The sequence below is a fragment of the Lucilia sericata genome, unplaced genomic scaffold (assembly GCF_015586225.1).
Source record: "Lucilia sericata isolate MDLA Ls3-8-SP2 unplaced genomic scaffold, ASM1558622v1 Contig000379F_arrow, whole genome shotgun sequence".
NCBI classification, from domain to species: domain Eukaryota; kingdom Metazoa; phylum Arthropoda; class Insecta; order Diptera; family Calliphoridae; genus Lucilia; species Lucilia sericata.
Genome location: NW_023994398.1, coordinates 343,323 through 344,444, shown reverse-complemented (window position 1 = coordinate 344,444; position 1,122 = coordinate 343,323).

Here is a 1,122-nt window from a genome sequence, read left to right as displayed (position 1 = left end):
ACATACATACATACATACATACATACATACATACATACATACATACATACATACATACATACATACATACATACATACATACATACATACATACATACATACATACATACATACATACATACATACATACATACATACATACATACATACATACATACATACATACATACATACATACATACATACATACATACATACATACATACATACATACATACATACATACATACATACAACAAACACACTTTCATTTTTATATATATAGATATGTAAGGTTCTTAATGCTGAGAATTTACACTCCAAAAATTTTTTATGATCGCATTTTTTGTCTTTCTTCAACTTTTGTTGACACATATGTAGGTCTATTAACTCTGAGAGATTAAACTCTTTTTTTTATTTTTATACCCACCATCAAAAAAGATGGGGGGTATATTGATTTTGTCATTCCGTTTGTAACACATCGAAATATTGGTCATAGACCCATAAAAGTATATGTATTTCGGCTCCTTATTAAATTCTAAGACGATCTAGCCATGTCCGTCCGTCCGTCTGTCCGTCTGTCTGTTGAAATCACGATAGAGACCACACGAGAGGAGCTAGACGGTTGAAATTTTGCATAAATATTCTCTATTGTTAAGGTTTGTTTGGTATTGAAAATGGGCAATATCGGTCCACTTTTTCGGATTGCCCCCATACAAGTGGACCTCCAAAAAACAGCTTTAACGGACATAACTGCTTTAGAAGTACAAGTATAGCGATAAAATTCAACATAAATAAGTTTCATATGAGCCAAAATCTTTCTATCAAATTTTTGGAGGATCGGCCCATAAATGACCATACCCCCCATATAAGGTCCCTTTCTGAAAATTACTTTAACACTCATTACTGGTCCCAAAATGCAAGTATAGCGATGAAATTCGGTATAAGTATGTTTCTTACGAACCAAAATCTCTCTACAAATTTTTTTTAGGATCGGCCCATAAATGACCCTACCCCCATGTAAGGTCCCCTTTAGAAAATGACTTTAACACTCATTACTGGTCCAAAAATGCGAGTATAGCGATGAAATTCAGTATAAGTAAGTTTCTTACGAACCGAAATCGCTCTACGAATTTTTTTTAA